Source organism: Callorhinchus milii, unplaced genomic scaffold (genome assembly GCF_018977255.1).
Source record: "Callorhinchus milii isolate IMCB2004 unplaced genomic scaffold, IMCB_Cmil_1.0 Scaffold11, whole genome shotgun sequence".
NCBI classification, from domain to species: Eukaryota; Metazoa; Chordata; class Chondrichthyes; order Chimaeriformes; family Callorhinchidae; genus Callorhinchus; species Callorhinchus milii.
The window spans coordinates 16,859,471-16,879,556 of record NW_024704752.1 but is presented as its reverse complement, the minus strand read 5'-3'; the positions used below and the strand labels follow the sequence as shown (position 1 = coordinate 16,879,556).

Below are 20,086 nucleotides of genomic sequence, written 5' to 3'. Positions count from 1 at the left end.
GACGGGTGAGATAGTTGACACCAAATACTTTCCAGAATTGGGTAATTGGATGCGTCCCTCTGGGGACAGAGTGTGCACTCCATTTCCATACACAGTTGCCAAGTATATAAAACTCTTAGTCTGGTTTGGGTATCTTTCTGGGCTTCTGTGTGTGTCAGATGCCTTGTTGACCAAACTAAAAAATGTCTTCCAAAGTCACCTAGGACCACGTACAACCCTGCCTGGTCCAAGATAACACTCTCTGAGCAAAACCGAGACCCACTTAACTTCCACACTTGCAAAACAAGCACAGATTGCACTTGCTGATCACGTTTTATCCTCTTTGTTTCAGGAACATAAAAGTTTGTGAGGCGAGAGCTGATATAAATACTGACAGAAGACTCCAAGAAAGGAGTATAACGCTTGGGATGAAAGTGAACAGCTGGTCTGTGTAAAACAGGGGATTTGTTTAACATATGCAGGCCAATAGAAAAATAAATTGATAAACATTTTCTTTGTTGTAAACTCCATTAGATTTTTAAAAAATGTATCAAACCATGCTGCAAATCAGCAAATGTTCTTTAATTTACTACAGCCTGACTGCTTTGTAAACATTTTATTCAGATTTGAAACAGCAGAGACTTTAATGCACCGCATGATGCCAATTATACCATCACTCGTTGCATACATTCATTCGCTCATCTGCAATAAAGACACCAACGCACAAATGGGCACCATCATAGGAATCAGTTGACTGCAACTGTGATTTGCTTTCGCAATTCTGCATTCAGCGAGTTCCCTCTAACCTGGTGCAGCAGGTATGTGCAGTTCACGCAGTCCACCCATTAACTGCTCACGACTGCTGTCAAATTTCATTCTTACAGCATATATGGATAACTGCAATGGCTTTCTCATCAAGATCAGACTCCTTCATGGGATACCATGGAGCCTCCTTTAGGACCATAGAAAAATTCTATGTGTTTAGGTTCAACATTATTGTAATTGTTCTTTTCCCCCTCTCTCACACACACACACACACACACACATCCACCCCTAAAGAATGAAAAAAGCCATTACTGTCCATCAACAGATGTCAATCAGCTGTTGAGATTACTTACAGTTATTCTTATTGGTCAAGAAGGCTGCCAATAATCATCAGCCCACTCTTAAAATCTGTCCAACCTCAAACAAATCACTGTCAGTCTTTTAACTCACATGAATAATGCTGAGATTTTATCCTTGCCACTAATTTATGTACATAAGTAATCTAAATATAGGAATAATCTTGTTAACGGCAACAGTAACGTCAGAATCCTTTAAGATTGATTTTAATTCTTCTACCAGTAAAAATGACATATTGTTTACAGTTACAGTATTTTAGAATCTTACACACAAGCCCAGAAAATACAGCAAAACTAATCAGTTTGATGAGCCACCTGCTGGGCTGACCTGAAGCGTAGCGAACAATACAATAAAGCTTTCTAGAACGAACACATCCTCTCTCCTAAAAGATAAAAAAAAAAAGCCTTTTTACAAAATAGAGACGTCGAGTGTGGTATAACCTCACATTAGTTGATTATTCATTCACTCTAATTGGTGACTTCTGCAGAGTGCTGACCATGTATAACCTACACAGTAACTGACTTCTCTTCGACAGTCTTTAAGCAAACGTTACACTAATTTGTTCAGTTCATGTTCAATGAGGAATTGAGCAATACATCAGTTTAGGCCGAGGCTGTCTTGCACTGCATCTCGATCGGCACTGGCCAGCATTAATGAGTGACGGTGTAACGATTCCCCTCTAACAGTCAGCTGTTAGCCTTTGCACTCTGACATCACCTCCAGCGAGATCACTGAGGCCGGTTGGCATTCCTGGTGGCTGAACTGATGAATTGGGATCTGATCCACAGAACGTGAGCAGTCTATCTCCATGCAGAGGCTGCCTTGTCAGAACAAAGCTGAAGTGTATAAACGGAGTATTCCACACATTGCGTTTTGTTTCAGAGCGTGTTTACATTGAACAAGCCAGCCAGCCGAAAATGCTTCAACGCCAGCGAACCTAATACACCGTGTTTCTTCAGTGGAGGCTTTCTGTGCTTGAAGTCTGCCACAGCTCACTTACAAACAGCAATTTTCAACACTAAAACATTTATTTATTCCAGTTGTACAGCTCTATAAAGCTTCCCTTGGAATGGAACATGACTTCTTTTTTTTCCCAAGGAATACAAAAGGTACTCCCAGCGAACATTCCCACTTTGACCCCTGTCACCAGAGGGCTGGATGAAAACAGCTCCTTTTGAAAATCACAGCGTCTCTAAAAGACACAGCCAGCAATGCTTAATGTAAACACCAATACGTTCAATTCAGTGTGCACGTGCAATACTGAAATTATTACCAGGATGCCATGGGCAGCCAGCACATCACCAAATGGTATTTTCATCTTCCCAAAGTGTGCCCTGCAGTGTAGAGTCATAAAGCCCTATAAGGAGGTTTACATTAGTGGAATAAATGTCTGGCTCGAGGGAGGCAGGTGACTTGGGTAAAATCTCGAGAGCTGTCCAGATCTCTTTTTCTCCCAACCAAGGAGAAGATCTGCAAAGAATAAGTGGAGTGTCACAGAAGGAGGCCATTCGGCCCATGGATTCTGCAGCAGCTCTCGGAACAAGGTGTTCATTCAATCCTCAAAAATCTTCAGTAAAAACAAGATCAGAATGTTTATCCTAGAGACAGTGGTAGCGCTTTGCAACTGAAGTAAAAGGAGCAGCTTGCAATTTTTCTGCCCACAATATGAAGCGAATGGTTTCCCAAAACTATCATGGGATTTCAGGCTCTCCACCTTAGGTCCTCTCCCAGCCCAGCTGTTAAATCCTACAAATGAAAATAAAGTGACTTTGCCAACCAACAAGTTCTTTTTTAAACAAGTGGAAGCGAGAGAACTCTTTCGTTTTTCTTTGCTCAGTATATTGAACATTCTCTCGTATCCCTTATCTTTTTGATATCAACAGCTTTCTGCAAGATTATTATTTTTAAGAACCAATTCGGATTCACTGAAGAATTTGCAATAAAATGGAGTCATAATCACTGGGTTACGAACTGGACATTATCTTACAAGCCATCTACAGATATCCTGATCCAGTGTTAAACATTTTAGGAAGCCATTCAGCATTCCAGTATGAGGAATTCATTCAAAAGCCAGTAAATATAAAGTAATCTTAATTTTCAAAGTGTTAAACGGTAACAGGATAAGAATACAATGCAATTGTTATTTTTATAGCCTGTTTAATGACTGGTGGACACCTCAAAGCACCTCACACCGCTGGCTGGGGAGTTTTTTGGGGGGGGAAAGGGTGGAGAAGTAAAATGACTGAAAGCACAGTTTTAACAATGTTACCTTACAATGCTTACAATGTTGATTGCCATGTTAATAATCTCTCTTTGTCTGTTACTATCGGGATGATCATTTTTCAGTTAAGTAACTTTCTTGCCTTAATTCTGCAAGAATATTCCATTGGAAGGTTTTAGTTGCTTACAAGTCATTGAATTATAGTTTGAATTGATGGAAACTTTGTTTTGATCCACAGTTAAAAGCATTGAAAGATTTTTTGAATCAGTGGGTAAGGATGGGTTAAGTACTTTATATATTTGTCTTATGGTAATTTTTGGGCAAAGGAACATAAAGTGTACAATAATTAAAATAATTAGCAGCACACCATCTGTGCCGGCAGGAACTTCAAGTAAATAAGTGTACGAGTGTAACAAATTTTAGATTTCCTTTAAAGCATCTTTCATTTAGTTATGACACCAAAAAGATACCATGGGGAGAGAAAGACCAAAAGCAGTTTGAAGACAACAGAGGGAAAAAAAGTTAAGACTTTAATAAGATTCTTTTTAATATTAGCTGCCAGTAAGATACATTTTCATGTTGGTCGTCAAAGCGTTCATTATATGTACGTGAAAGAGTATTCTCCAATGCCAAAAAGTAATTTTGATAATTATTATATTCTAATTCTTTCGTTCACCAACTTTCTTTTCAACAAAACGAATTGGCCAGTAAAAATAATCTGGAACCCATATTCTAGAGATGCTCCGTAACTCATTTATATTGCAAAGTAACAACTTTCGTATTAAAAAAAATCTAAACAATTCTTAGAAAAAGTATATTATTCCTAAACCTCTAAAATGCTGTGCTGTTGAAACAATTCTACCTCAAGAATTTCCTCCGAAACACAGAAATGCAAATTTTAAAATCTTCGTTAAACCTTATGGGAAAAAAAAGTCACAGAAGGAGGCCATTCGGCCCATGGATTCTGCACCGGCTGGATTCGGATGAGCCCAGTTAGGCAAAGGCAGTGTCCTTTTAGCCCAAAACTATACTGATCTCATGTCATAGGGTCGATTACCAATCGGTGCCGAGCTGGTGCAGATCGTAGCCCAGGCTATAGGCAACTGCCCTCGATGGTCTGAGTTTGTGACAAAAATCTTATGCAAGGATACAGGGAAAGAGCAGGGGGAGTGGGACTGATTGGGCAGCTCTTCCAAAGAGCTGACACAGGCGCGGTGGGCCGAATGGCCTCCTTTCTGTGCTGCATTATTTTAGGATTCTAAAAACAGCAGTCGGAATTTCTGCTCCTAAATGCTATTCAATAACCTCTGCTGTAAAATATGCAAGTGTGGACACTGCGTGAAAACAGGATGAGAGTTGCTGTCGTGCCTCTGTGATCAAATGATTGAAAAGCCTGCCGACTCTCACAGTCTAAGTTCACCGTGAAGAATGGTCACTTAGACAAGGTACCGCAGGGCTCCTGGGATCCGAAGAACTGTATCCCAGCACGAGTCAGGCCTCCAGGACACAAGGGAAGAAAATTGGCAAAAAAAAAAAGAAAATCGCTGGATTTTTTTTTTTTGCAAGTGTAAAACTGAAAGAGAACAAAAGCATAAAACATAGCATCTGTCATATCAGAATATAAAAAGATGATCCTGGCACGAAATGAAAAACCCTCTAATTCACTTGCAAATCAACCCTGCCAGTTCCATTTCAAGCTGGCCGTAACTGTCAGGAGTTAACAAGATAATCACTTTCAATCCTGCCTTCAATGGCACATTACACCCGTTATCCCATTCAATAGGCTCTCTCTTTGGGGCGAAGGATGAATACATTTCATTTAAAACTCACACAAAAAGTCACAGCAAAAATCCTTGGAGCTCAAGCAAGAAATCCCTTTATGGATATTTATCTGACGGCACTTGCTACCAGGCAGGGACAAGACTTTCTTACTACATCTGTGTCCACTTAGTATCTCTAGTGCTTTAGGCCTCATGGTTTACTGCTCTGAAAGCCTTTGGCATAGACGCTAAATAGCACATGTATGTGTGGCTACTACAAATCAGTTTTAAACATTGTGTAACTTTATACTGCGTCGTGCTCATCGCAAAAATTCACAGGAGATTTTAAAAAACAAAATCATACCAGAACTGGTAATCTTATTCAAAGGTTTATTCAAACAATATTTTATTATCGTTAAAAAAATGGGGATCGAGCAATATTTAAAAAAAAGCAAAGATGTTCTTTCAAAACAAATTCTATGTTTTTACTCCAAAATGCAGATACTTGTTTTGCCGGTGGTGCTCGTAATGTGCCAATTTGCAGATTATTACTACATATTTATTTTAAATGTATTATCTGACATATTCTTCAGTCGCTGAATTAAAACATTTTATATCTCCTGAACAAACTACACCACGAGACGAGCTTTGGGGCTGTAACTTTTGATTCCATTTCTTTGAAAACCTGGCACATATGACCACAAAAAATATTGAAGGCATTTTATCAGTTTGCATTGGTCCCAATTAAAATTAGATCTTCAGAATAGATGATTGTTTGACTTAATAGTTAAATCTATAAATTGAAAACTCAATTCGACAACACTGTGAAAATACGACTGAAAATACAAAATGCTTTGAAATTGTATACATGTGACACACAATCACCAACAGTGTTTTCTGGGAAACCAAGTAGAGAGAGAGAGATACGACAACTTCATTTCAGTAACTTCACTTTGTAAAAGGGCTGTGCTCCAGTTTATTTACTTAATCATAGCAATGAGTAAGTGCCACAAATAATGCTAATGTAAGCAGATGTACATTATGTGGCAAATGGAACGGTGTAATATAAAGAATAAGAGATATCCACGAGTTAGCCTAAAGGCTCTAATTCGATCAACAGTGGTTCAGATAGTGGGAATTAAGTTTGTGCAGTTTACTGATGTAATCAGAACTTATAAATTGAATTACACACCCCTCTCTGATATGTATTCTAAGCAATATTTACTTGGATGGGGTTTAATTTGAAAAAGTTTCACTGCTGTGGCTACTGTTCTATGGGCAATAAAGGTCTTAATGATTTTGATTTTACGAGAAGGGTTCATAAATGGATGGCAGGGTGGAGAGAGGGGACATCATACAATATCATGTAATATTCTCCAGTCAGTTTATTTGGGGAATGTTTTAACAGGTATAAGTTACATCAAAGGTAAGAAAATTTAAAATTATTGAGAAGAAAGTGTATAATGCACCATGATAAAATATAGAATATATGACAACTTTTTCCATGTCTATGATCCGTGCACAATATTGACACATCTACAAGATTCAAGAAAGCATATTTATAAAATTTGGTGTTGGATAAAGGAAAGAAAATTTGGTGGGAAACAGGAGCAGAATTTGTGAGGACCCAACTCTCAAGCAAAGCCACTTCGATCAGATGACTCAGTTGGTAAAATGATGTGAAAATGAGCTGAGGTCTACGTTAGTGAGCTGAGCCCAGTTAGCATTGCAGTAAAAGCTACACAAATTGTCTTAGGTTACACAGGTTGGAGGGAAGGAGAACAGATTGACTAAGGTTACACTTTTTTGACGTCTCTCAGCGAGTGTTTTAAAGAGCACGTTTCAAAGTGCAAAAATAATACAAATGGTACGAATGAACAAAGTGCCATGAGTTCAAGAATAACTGCAGTGGTTTGTATTTGCTAAACACAACCTTTTGTTTTGTAACAAGAAGATATAACCAAATATCCAACCTAGGTTTGTTGCTATTAAAAAAATCAAATAATATTAGAACACAACTGTTTGAAAGAATAGGAATGATTTTCTAACTCAAACCAGTCCAAGTTATGTTTCCTTGGACATGTTCAGATTTGTCTTACCTCTGCTTGCTCTCCTCAATCTAATCAGCGAATCCTCCAGCCTATCGTTTCAGTTCGGAGAGGTCATACCGGAAATGTTAACTAAAATTCTTTGATGCAGATTGGCATGCTATGGATTTGTCACATTTTATTTTAATTTCAGATGTTCATCATTTGGATTTCCTTTTATTTAATGTTTAAGCGCTCCGAGACGCCGCCTGGAGTGAAGGGCGCTATATAATTGCAAGCCGTCGTCGTTGTATACAAACTATATGCAAAACCTCACCACAAACTGAGTTTGCAACAGATGAAGAAAAGAGTGTCAGAGGACATAAACATAAAATGTTGTACATTTTACAACACGCTAAATCCCAGGCTCGACTCTGAAGCCGACAATAGAACACTTATTTCCTACATACAATTTATCCGGCTGAACAATGAGAACGTTAAACTTAACAGAACTGCTGTTTTCTCTTGTTAGATTTTTGTGGTTCAGTAAGTGACACATCAAAAAAAAACGTTCTGTAGGTAATGAGGCTCTTAAACTGAAAGTTAATGAAGCTTCAAAGAGGAACAAAAGCTCACGTGGAAACGAACATTCAGCAGTTAAACCCTGCTGATCTCCCCTCCACCAAACTCTCTTGCGATCAAGGCTCTTTTTTAAATCCGAAATTAACAAAAAAAAGCAAAACATACGGTCGGCCACAAACACCGGGCTTCTTTGCAAGCTCAGGCCTCAGCCCCGTTCAGCTGCACCACGAGGGATGATCTATGGCCATTAAGAGCTAATTTGAATAATCAATATGACACCTTATTTTTTTGATGCAAACAGGATTGCTACAGCAAGGTGTCTGACCGACACATCACAGTCATGGCCCACTTTAACCTCTAATTAGATTTAGGTGATTATCCCTTCACTCTCTTACAAGTGTATAGCCTGGATAAGCAGTGACAAAGGGTATCTGTTACTTATGCTGCTTTCGCAGGCTGCAGGTTATCCAGGGAGATAGGGCGAGATCATGGAAACAATTGTTATTCATATCATCTACAGTTTTAGGATAGTCACAGTTTTCATCAGAAATAACTGAAAAATGGCCCAGAGCACTTGGCAAATGAGGCCTGTTTCAGGACATCAGGATTATACAAATGCAAATCCAAGGTGAAACACAAAGAAAATAATCCAAAACTGATTTCTTTTCCCGAGACAGGCTCATCCAGAATAGAGTTCCAGTGAAGCTTCATCTATTTCTGTGTACGCATGTATATATTTGCAATGACCTTATAGAATGTATATTATTGTGAACAGTTTAAAATCACAGTGTTTTCAAAGACTGGCAATTATTCTGTTTAACAGAATTACAACTGGCTACAAAAGGTGCTAAATCCATTTTCTTTTCCCAAATTCAATAAGAATACTGTATTAACCGCTTTGCTTTAAAGGTCGTTACAATTCTGTCGAATCCATGAACTTTTTTAAAAAAAATCGTCTTTTTGAAAGAATGCCTCAAATCTGTTGTTTCGGACAAGATCAAACAATTCCACATCAATAAAATTTGAAAAAGTATTTTATTTGAAAATGTAACCTTGATGTGAAGGTTTTATATTCTATTTCAAATATGGTTGAAAGCAATAACCACATTAATACCGAACTTCACATGAAACTGGATGACTGCCATGAGGGAAAAAACACTAAAATCTACAGCGTACAGGTTTTTTGGTGTTTAAATGGCTCAGCATGCACAGAATGGTGTAAAGCTAAAAATATTGAAATCAATTTGTGATCGGAAACATTTTACAGACATTCCCAATCAATGCCACCTTTGTCCACTTCAACTTTGCAGTAGGTAATTGCTCAAAATTGAACGATTATCATTTTCAAAATTGAGGAATATTTTTGTTATTTTTTTGAAATCGTTTTGAGGAACGAGTAGGGATTAACATGTTTCAACCACAAATTTCTTTATCTTAACCCCTATACAAAGCTCACTGTTTTCTTCATGGTATAAAAAGGATATATAAACTTGTAGCACAAGAAAGTATTAGTCTGCATGACCCAGAGCCCAGGAGAGTTGTATACCTGTGTAACACCAATTAGCTATTCGATAAACATTTAAAAATCATTTCTTTAAAACTTTAATTCTTGGAAGGTCAAATAGACCTTTTGGGAATGGAATCACAATTGATTTGTGCCCACTGTGCTCAAACCGATGCGGTGCAAATCAAAGCACTGCAGTAGCACCTCCTGAAAGAAATCTCAATAGCTCATGGGTAATTCACCCTTGAATTATGGTGTTTAACCAAGATTTATGCTGCACTTCACCATGAACAGTGTTGAACAAACACAGTATTATTCCACAATAAAGGCTGGGTGAGGGTGAATTGGAAACATAAATGGGTCTATTGTAGATTCTGGCCTTGTGCTTTTACACACAAGATTGTCACAATCACAACCTAAATTCACCCTCAAACACCCATTTTTCCACCCCTTCCTTTTTGGTAATTTGTCTCCCTTCATTAACTCCCAACTCCCCAATACGCACCTTTTCTAACAAGAACGTGGGTCCAACAAGAATGTGGGTTGGTGACCTAGTCTAAAGCCTCCGTATGGTCAATCCAAACCAAACAATGTGATGTGCACAAAGGTAGTGAACACTGATTCACTTTGCAATTCTCATTCTTTTCGAAGAAGCATCTTGTTATCCTTCACACAGTGCTTTCCAGAAAGCCATGGGTTATTCCATATCAAAAGACGTAGCATATCTGAACAAGTCTACGGAAAGTGGATTGATATGATTATATGAAGATGTGAGCTGCAAAATAGTTTTATGCCCAAACCTCACGTCATCGAGACGTCTCAAGGCACTTCACAAGATATAGTGTAAAGTGGATCAACAATGTATTTGGCGGGTGAAACGTTTAAATGGAAATACAAAAATGAAATGGTTGAAGGAATCAAACACTTAGATGAGGAGTTAAACCGTGGTCCTGTCTGCTTGTTCAGGTGAATGTTAAAATCCCACTGCACTAATCAAAACGTGAAGAGAGTTTCTCCAAGCTTACTGACTACCATTCTCCCAGATAAAATCGGTCACTAACTCCACGGCTGTTTGTAGGACATTGCTGTGCGCATATTGGTTGTCTCATTCACCCACCAAATACACACACTCATACTACTTTACAGTGTATCCTCCGAAGCGCTTTGAGACGTCTCAACAATGTGATAAGGCGCAATGTCAAATACAAGAATTATTATTATTATATTTAGCATGGCAAAAAACTGAAAGAGGAAATAAAATGCCCTGGAAAACATCATCCCGGTCCTGAAATGTTGCAGCACGAACATAACCCCCATGCTCTGGCAAGACAAAAACTGCTAATCAAAGAATCAATAACAATAAACTCTAAACAAAAATCACTGCTAACATCTACTTGCAGTGATGTACTTGCAGCCACCCAGAAGGTCAAAATTGAGAACCGGCAGTCCAGAACGAAAATGAGACCACTCAATCAAGCTGTCCGAGTCTAATTACAAGCTCTGTATTCCTGCACATCCTCTATTGTTCAACAAGTTATCGGGTGTGATTCTGCACGAGGTAGAGCAATAGAAATATAACTAAAGTTAAGATACTCTTACCTTAAGGTTTGGCAGGGCCAAACCTTGGGCAACTTTCCTTACTCCACACGCCTGATAATAATCTCTCAAGAAATTTAAAAAATAATAAAATTGGTCATTTCAATCCACGACTGTTTGTGGGACACTGCTGTGCGCAATTGGCTGCTGTGTTTCGCCCACAAATATACAGTCAATTCACTTTACAGCATATTCTGTGAAGCACTTTAAGACGTCCAGAAGATGTGAAAAGTGCTATAGCAAATGCAAGGATTATTATTTTATATTTTATTAAGGGTATCTTACACTTTAGGAAAATAATATTAAAAAAGGCCACAGCGAAAGTCTCCTTTGAACATTTGTTGAACTGATCTTGTGCTTATCTTTGGGATGTTGTAATAAAACCTCATCCAGTGTGGCACAAAGCCAAAAGGTTCTGATGAAGGTCGTGGACCTGAAACGTTGACTCACTTTCCTTTCTCCATGGATGCTGCCTGACCTGCTGAGTGTTCCCAGCGACTTCTGTTTTTGTTTTGGGAATTATATAATTGAATTTAGATGTGAGCTGCAAAATAGTTTTATGCCCAAACCTCACTGAGCCAATTAGGTTATAAACATAAGAATCAAGGGCAACTCAGATAATTCTGTTAGAATGGGCTAGTTCAATTCATGGCATTCACCTACAAAACACTTCACTCCACTTTACAGTATCTCTTGTGAAGTTTTTTTTGAATGGTTCACCCAAAATGAAAGGTGCTGTAACAAACGTAAACTATTATTATTGTGAAGTCTTTATCACCAACTTATTTAGTAGAATAATGTGTCCTACCACCTAATTACCATCCTCCATTTGACAAAATTTATTGCTAAGGTTGTATTGACTGTCCCCCCCGACGTGAAAAGTGCTGTACAAATGTAATTTTGTATTGTATTATAGCCAGAAACAAACTGCCTTGACCAACGAATATCCTCAGTTGTACCTAAATCATAATGCAAGGCCCTACAAATATCAAACAACAATACTTCATTTCCAAAGAGGCAGGCAGAATTGAGAGACGTAAAGGTTAGGGATAGTCTTGAACAAAAAAACAGATGTGATTTAAGTACTTCCCTAAACACATTCCAAACATAATAAGGTGGGCTCAACGCCCTGTGCAGGAAACTCAATTACAGTACAGATAGAGATAAGAGCAAGAACTGGCATTGTCTTCAAGGAAGAACAAGGGTTCAAAAAGATCAGATCAGGTACAGGTCCCGGATGACACAGGTGAATGAATGAAAGATTTAAACCTCAAGTCCCTTTGTAAACCTGAATGCCACTGGATGCTCTTCAACGAAACTTTCTAACAAAAGAGAATATGGTTGTCACGTGAACCCTTATTTTACTAGATAACAAGCCCAGCATGAGAAAGGATTTCAAATACAAAATTCAAATACAAGTTGCTGAAAAATATTTTACTTCAATCAGTTTCGTCCAAATTAACTATTTAAATAGTTAATAAGAGCTCCCAGTACTGTAGTTACAAGCACTAGCAGTTTTATTTTCTAATCAAATATTCTGTTCATTCAATGCAAACCATTTATTGTGTGACGCACTCTGAGATGTCTCAAAGACTTGATGAGGCGCTATATCAAATGCAAGGATTATTATTATTATTGACAATATCAATACGAGAATATGAATTAATACCCCCAACACATTATTATTTGTGGGAGTAACTCTGCTCCTTGGAAAGTTGAATTTGCAGAAACAGTGAAGAGAGAGACATACTTAAGAGTGTGAAAGACAGGAACCAGTTAATTAGAAGAATACAACAGAGACTTGTGAAAGCAAATAAAAGAATATCGAAGGATAACTGGAGAAATAAACTTATAAAATGAGGAAGATATTGGAGTTGATCAAACATCAATCACTAAAATAGTGATCCTCTTGTAAAGGGATGTTGGCTCATTGTCTTTCCCTGGTGCATATCAAAACACATGAGAAAAAAAGGAACTGATTTTATTTAAATATACACAGTGACGATATTTTCATCAGAAATTACAGAGCACTAAATTTGTACAAAAAAACTCATTTCAAACCCAAACTGGAAAATGATAGTGATAAGCAAAATAATTGCAGTCCAGCCAATAATATTTCCAGCAGCTGATTTTTATTATAAAAATGCTGTTGCCCCAAAAGAAAATTTGAGTTATTTATTCATCTCCAGTCAGTTTCTTTGCTGCGATAGACAAAGGAAAGACAAACGAGTCTAATATATTATTGGTTTTATCTCATGTGTACACCAAGCCCAGAAGTATGATGCAGAGTGCAGCTCAAACATATGAGAAGGGTAACCACAGCTGACGTTTTAGCCTGAGGGTACAGAGGAATCTCTTCCAACTGTCTTTTGCCCCAGTCAGTCAGATTCTTTTTTCTGACCCTTTACTATTTTATCCAGCAGCATTGTTCCTTCATCCCAGCATCAAATATGCTTCAAGCGGTATTCCTGTTGTTCTTACATTAATACTGGTTTGAGCCTGCCCAAAATCAACAGCCACTTTGCTTTCATATCCACAAAAGCTCCTGAACCTTTCTCTCGCACTCTTAACACAAACAAAAAGACGCAACTGTCACTGGAGCAGCCACGGCACTTTTCACAAGGACCAGTCAGCAAATAAACAATTGAGAAATGCATACACTTAATCCAATTAACAGATTTTACATCACTTAAATTCTCCAGATTGGCAAAGCGACATTTCTAGAAAAGCAGAATCAGGCAGAAAACATCAGCCTCAGTCGAGCGGTGCAATTCGGAGCTTTAGGGCCTCTCCAATTAAGCCTTTGAAGAACACACCAGTATTTACTCCCCTAAATATGGTCAGGTAAGTAATACTTCTCTCCTTTATAATTTTCCCTTTTCTCCTGAAGGCACAAACTCTTGCTAGGTTACGGTGTTAGAGGCACCGACAACCAGCCAGTACCTCACATAACATTCTTCACAGAGTGTCAGCAGGCTATCTGACCATGAGTGCCTCTCAAACAGGCCTGACTGCCTTTCGCATTGGGTACCAACCTACACAAACACAGTTTCCAGCAGAGGTCACTGAAGAGTGATCTAGGGAATCACTGACGATTTCCCCCCCACACCAGCACAGCCCAGGGATGCTGGGACCAATTAGAGCTCCTCTGCTGTAGTCCAGACTGATCAGCTAGCGGCACAGATCAAGAATTGAACCTGGAACCATCCCATAGTCTGTATGTCTTACTTTCACTTTACTCTGTGCACTTACTTTCCGAGACAGCAGGGGAACCCCAAATATGTGCTTTCTTTGTCCTTGTACTTTATTTTTAAATGGTTTCAAACCCAAATATGATCCCTGTACAACAAGCGCTAAAAAGGTGGATAGACAACACTTATTCTGCTTCTCTGTACTGATCATGATGGAGTTAATTTACACTTGCCACCCCAACTCAATGACAGTTTTGCCGCTCCCCACCCTTCTCCCCAAGACAACACTCCCTGCAATGTAAAAGCTCACTTCGTAAAGAAATCCATGCCACTTCTTAGGTGGTATTTCAGTAAATGTTGTACGATAACCAAATCAAGTATTTCTATCTTGAATCAATATGACCGGGGCACGGGGCTTGTACAATAATGGTAGCATTTGCTCTGGTCATTCACTTTCTGGTTTACAGAAAACTGATACCATCATTACGATAAAGCAGACACTGAAATTTATTTTCTGTCCAGTTTATTAGCTTTGCAACTGACATATACATTGGGTGAATTAACAGAGATAAGTTGAGTCACTTGCATCTCTGTTTAACTGTGTGTTTATTGCCTTTTGCATTAAAGTGTTAACATCTTGCTGAATAATACTTTAAATTTACAGTGATCAATATGTATTCCATTACCTGTCCAGCTGATATATGCTTTCTGTACAAAAATACAGTTTCAAAAGCAATGTCGAGATATACTTTAAGAAAAAATAAATCTGCAAGATATTCCACTCTACCGTTTTATTTTTCATTAAAGCAAATCATGTTGTTATTGCTAAGTCAAGTTGCTGTTCATATTAATTTGGGAAGATAATTTAATACCCAGCAATAAAGGGTCAACTCAATATCTAGCAGTAGGTTATAAGCATAGTCCAAAAGCTCCCAGCGGCTTCTACTTGTTTGTGCATTAGCAGACCAAATTATTCTTTTCATTTTGTGTGGGATTATTATCTTTGGTGAACTATTCATCTTTGCAGCACAGAGTCTCCAGGGTATGTAAACAGTGCCATGACTATTCTTAGGCAGTAAAGAGATTACAGCTCACACTAACTGGATTTTCGCAGCTCTCAAAAACTCATGCAGGATCGCTCTGATCCAAATTAATATGATCCAGTTGAATTTTTCTCCCCATTTTATATAACAGCAGGTCACTATCATCTCCGACCATGAGAATGGTTAAACTACTAATGATGCCTAGTCCAGATTTGCTTGGTACAAGTCTGTTTTGTGTATGGCTGCATCATTGACCATCATATGTCACATGTGTTTGATGATGAGAGCTGTTAACTAAACCGGTTTTATAATGATTGGATGTAAATGAGGGCTTTTGAAGTATATATTCTCTAGACTAATCCTACAAATATCTATAAATTCGTAGAAGGTTCAGATTGTTGCCAAGAAGATTCCAGAACCTAAGCTGATATCAATAGAAAATATACAGGTATACAGGTGAACAAACCACATTGTTGCTCCGCCATCAAAGGCACAAAAAAAATTATATTATCCCTATTCCAATATTTTTCTGTGTTTTTNCTCACATTATCAAATAAAATGAATGCAGATTGGAATGTGGACAGCTAATCAGTATATGATAATTGGTAGCATCATGGATCTGTAAATTATGTTATGTGTATATATTAAGGAAGGGCAAATAAAGTTTCATTCACAAAATATGCATTCCCCATTAGTAACTCCTGTGAAATGCTTCGAGAAGCTTCAAAAACGTAAGACGATGATACAGTATAACAAATTCAAGGATTATTATTCTTAAAATTGAAATTTCTATCTTTGGAAACACAATGAATGAAAGGTGTTCATCATCAACATAGAAAATAAATCAAAGGTGTCATGATTTGACAATGGGTGAAGAACCCAGTCTGTGATGAACCTGGCTGACAATACCACAAGCATTTACATCGGAAAATACTTGATAAGGCCACCATTGAACCACCGATTTGACAAAAATACTAACACATTAGAAAATATTTAAGGCCAACAGCAAATCAGCAGGACAAGACAAGTCTGCGCACACTTATGATATCGCTCAACGCTGTGATGGTGAAACGGTAGGATGGGCACATTGGAACGAGAATATCAAATGAGCTGAAGGGCTTTCTTCACCTGAACCTCTCTTGTGACGAGCTACGAAAGGGAGAATCTCGAACTTAATAATAATAATAATAATCCTTGCATTTGATATAGCACTTTTCACGTCGGGAGGACGTCCCAAAGCGCTTCACAGAACACACTGTAAAGTGAATTGACTGTATTTTTTTGGGCGAACGCGGCAGCCAATTGCGCACAGCAATGTCCCACAAACAGTCGCAGATTGAAAATGACCAATTTATTATTGTTTTTGGAGGGATTATTATTAGGCTCTGTGTGGAGTAAGGAAACTTGCCCAAGGTTTCGCCCTCTGCCTGGAATTGAACTCCGGTCTCTCGCTTGCAAAGCGAGTGCTCTAACCACTGAGCTACAGGACTCCAGAGTTTTAAGCTATGAAGAGAGGTTTATACACTTGAACCTTAATGTCTCCCACTAGCTTGTCACCCAATCGATTGCAAAATGCTTCTCTGTTGTCAAATCCTCTGGTGCAACTTCAGCTGGGCACTGCTGAAGAAAGAGCCATACAATCTGTCTGCACATCCATTTACAAGTCCATTTTATTTATTAAAACAAAACAGATTGGTCATTCTTTATTTTTGCTGCACGCGTGACAAATTAGTTTTTACAAGCTGAAGCAAGCTCGATAGATATGAAAAAATAGTTTGGGTATAGTGTAAATGGAAATCTGATACAACTTGTCAGCTTTTGATCTGCTTCAAGTCTCCCGGTACAGTGATGCCCCTAAGTGGTGACCTGACTTCGTCAAATGGTCCTTTCCACAAAGATACAGAGAAATTACAGCACAGAAGGTGCATCAAACTTCACCTGTCCAAGTTCATCCATTGGAGCTAACTGTTCATCTTGAGAATTGCCATACTAAAAATAGTACAAAAAAACCATGGAAATTTACGAGGGCTTTTGAGACACAATAAACAAAAGTAATGAACATGCACTATTTCTGCACCAAGTATCCAACCACACAGAGTACAAAGTGGACCTGAAGATCTGATTCCTATTCTTTTGAAGTAGGTGTCAATGCAAAACAATTTATTGGACATGCCTATATACTAAAAGTAAACGTGCTGTTTAACACTTCAACCGTTTCCCATGTGACAATGTCAAATGAAACTATAGCACCATGTCAAAGGCAGACTTCCTTCTTTCCAATCAACCATTTACCCTTTGCCACTGGTGAAAGGCAACAAGATCTCTTTACAATGTCTCGTCTTTTTCAATAAATTTTGCATGAAAACACGTTACTCAAGCACAAAGTTGCCTGCTGTCACACTGGAGGTGTGATAAATGTTTAATGAAAACAACACCACACAGCTTGGTGTCAGACAACAGCAATCACACAAGCCTGCTTTGATCTAAACAGACACTTAAAAGGAGATCCATGCATGCTTCGTACAGCAGAACTCTGTAACCTGTATGCTAATTAAGTAATATTAGCATAATGACTTCCTGCAGCATGCAGCAGGTGGGGGGGGGGGGGGGGGGGGGAAGAGAGAGAGAGAAAGAAAGAGTACTAAAGAAATGACAGGTTAGAAGAGTACGAGTGTGCTGCCAAACTGAAAAACTCCTAGATTATTTTTTCACCCCGTCAAAATATTTGGAAAAAAAATTCCACAAGAAAATTAACATAGCATAAAAGCACGCATTAGTCACAAAATGACAGCCCTATGCTCCGCGATTGCATTTAAGAACCGCTAAACATTACAATTAAACGTTCTGATCTACAATACCATTATGTCTTCTTCATAAACTAACAAGGCTTCACCATATGCTTTGAATCGTATTTTAATAGTTCTCAGGTTGAGAGATGTTACAAGGACATGTCATGTTTCTGAGCATCTTTTTTCTTTTAGGTGTCAACAATACAAATCAATAAAGAATGTTATCAAGGTTTGCTAACCTGAGTAACCACACAAAATTGCCAATGTAATTTATACATTGAAGAACAACTCTTTGTGACAAGTCACTTATATGCCTTAATTCAGAAGTCACTGTGAATGCCGTATTTTCATGTACTTTTTAAAGCGTGTTCATTCCTAACTAAAATGCTTTTTTTAATAAAAATCTGATTAAGGGAGCTTTGATAATACAATTTATATACTGTTAGGAATAGTGTATTCCCAGCCCCTGAGACCAAATCATCTAATTGAAAATAGTGCAAAATGGCAGATGGAGATCATTACACATGCAGAGAAATACAAAGATTCATGAATAATGTTTTTCAAATGATGTACAGTGGAAGTTATGAAAGTAATCTTGTCGGGGATATGTCTCCAGATTTTAAAAAGAATAAACAATAAAATAAATCTGGCAATAGTCAACATTGGCCCTCATAACCAACTGTACTGATGATACTATTAGAGGTCACTCCTTATTACTAAGCAAAGTCATAATGTTCCATCTTCGTGTTGGCTTTGCTCTCATCGCCTCGTCTCCTAATCTCCCCAACGTGACATCTCTGGAGCTGCATCGGGTGTGGCGAGCAGAACCTGAGCTGAGAGTTGTCTAAAAGTACTTTATTTAAAATCCTGTCATAACTTAAATCCAGCAGCTTTACACACCAGGCCTTTACCCAAATCTTAATTAGAGCATCAAAAACTGCTATTAATGCTCCATCTTTTTCAACATGTTTTTTTAAAATATAAAATGAACCTTGATTATCTGCCAATTTCAAGGCCTCTTCAATTATGGCGGGTAACCAAGATTCCACTGCATCTCCTAAAATCTAAATGGATTTTTTTTTGTCAATCTTCATCCATTTCAGTAATAGATACATATACATGGACAGAAATGTATTGGAAAAGTAAAGCATTGCAGGCTCCGCAAATCTAGAAATCAATGGCAATGATTTATATGAACATGTCAATGTTACCAAATTAACTTTAAAACCAATATGGCATCAAATCCTATCTGCCCATCAAATGAACCTATCTGAAATTATCAGCTCTTCATATAGTTTGGATTAACTTCTTTTTATTCAAAATGTTGTCAACTGATCTTAAAGGATGCACAAGACAGATAAGCACTGGCAGTGTTTACAGTGTAGTTTATTTGAGGATTGTCAACAGAAGATTGGAAGAAATTTGTTTCCATCAGGTTGTTGTAATATTGGATACCTTACCACAAATGGCTGTTGATGCTAAATTCATCAGAGAATTGGAATTATATAAATATCACAATGTTTAAGATTATCCAAATCAAACTGAAAGTTCCATGCATCCCATCTACACATGGAAACTCTAGAGATATTTGTTGGAATGGAGGCACACTCTCTCCCTGGAGGGACACATCCTGTTTACCTAATTCCAGAATATTAGGTGCAGGTTGGCAAGAGCCAAGGCTTGTGAACCACAGAGTAATTCCACGGGGTATTGCTGGAGTCTAACCAGCTAAATCCGCATAGTTTACCATTGAAATCACTGCTTTGCAAGCTTTCCCATTGCTTGTACAGGAACTGGACTACCGAGACAGCCACAGAGGGTTGGGTTGGTTCAATTCTGACATTTCAATGCCAAGCATGACACCCTGGAGCCAGTTCAGCTCCAAAGAGACCCTGCTTACCTCCCACCAAAAGGTGCTTGCCTTTGTTCACTACTAACTCCATCTGACCCAAACAAAATTTGGAATGCATTCACATATGGCTCTAATACATTCAAATCGAATCAAACAATGAATTGGTCCACAACGTACTGTACAACCCAGTCTGACCCTCAACAATAAATGAAACCGAATTATCAGTGCAATAGTGTCATCACGAGGGACATTCTCACAATATATACCATACAATATAATGTGGGATCAAATGCATCAATTAGAAGTCGTAATGAAATGTGCCAGTTGTATGCAGGTGCAAGGATCAAGAGTTTACCTACTACATACAACAGCTTATCAAAAATATCCTACTATGTGAGATCTGAATTCTCAAGCCAGGAA

General features: G+C 38.1%; 1 protein-coding gene across 5 annotated transcripts in view; it reads right to left on the bottom strand.

Annotated features, from left to right (window-relative positions):
- Positions 1 to 20,086, bottom strand: part of rsrc1 (arginine/serine-rich coiled-coil 1) — a 157,867-nt gene that overhangs the window by 99,716 nt on the left and 38,065 nt on the right.